An 843-nucleotide genomic window follows, 5' to 3' on the forward strand; every position below is an offset into this window, starting at 1 on the left:
GGGGGGTGGGGGGAGGCGGGGGGGGTGTACAGCGATTCTCTTTCCCTTTCCAAACAAAATGAGGAAGTTCCCACTCTCCCTTCCCCTCCTGCCAGCCCAGGAGGAGACTCGGTTGCCAGAAAAGCACCCCTGCTCGCCCGGCCGGGGACCCATGGGGGGGGGAGGCAGCGGAAAGCAAAAGCCCCCCCGAGCTAGGAAACAACAAGCGGAGCCCCCCTAGGACCCGCGCCCGGGCCGGGGCCACCCCGCTCCCGGCCCTGCTCCAGCAGCCGTCGGGCACTGCTAAAACCCGCGAGCAAAAACCACCATGGGGGATCACTGCACGGTTGCTGTTGTTTCCAACAGTTCACAAACATTTATTAATTTACACCGAGGGCGGACAAAAAAAATAAAATAAAATAAACGGAGTTGCCTTTTTTTTTTCGTTTGTTTCTTTTTTGTTTGTTTGTTTTTTTCCACATCCAATTATTCACAGATTCTCTCCATGGAGTAAGAAGGGAGCCTGGAGAGCCGGCGGGGAGGGAAGCCAGGAATAATCTATGTACAAATAATTACAGAGACACCAAAATAAAGGAGGAGTGGGGGGGGGGAACAACCCACGCATGGAGGGGGCTGGAGAAACAGGGTGAGAGGTGGGGAAAGGGATCGGGGGTGGGGGGGATGCCTGTGCCTGCCTCCCGGATCCGCAGCAAGCACCTGAACCCCGGATCTAGCCCGGCTCGGCCCGTGCCACGTTTCCCTGGAGCGCGGGCAGGGGATGGGAAGAGAGGCCCGGAGCCGCGCACACCCCCGCGTGGAAAAGTTCTCTCTCCAAACAAGACCCCCCCCCCAATCCACCCAGTC

This window comes from Gavialis gangeticus, unplaced genomic scaffold, assembly GCF_001723915.1.
Source record: "Gavialis gangeticus isolate Ggan-Ray unplaced genomic scaffold, GavGan_comp1, whole genome shotgun sequence".
NCBI classification, from domain to species: domain Eukaryota; kingdom Metazoa; phylum Chordata; order Crocodylia; family Gavialidae; genus Gavialis; species Gavialis gangeticus.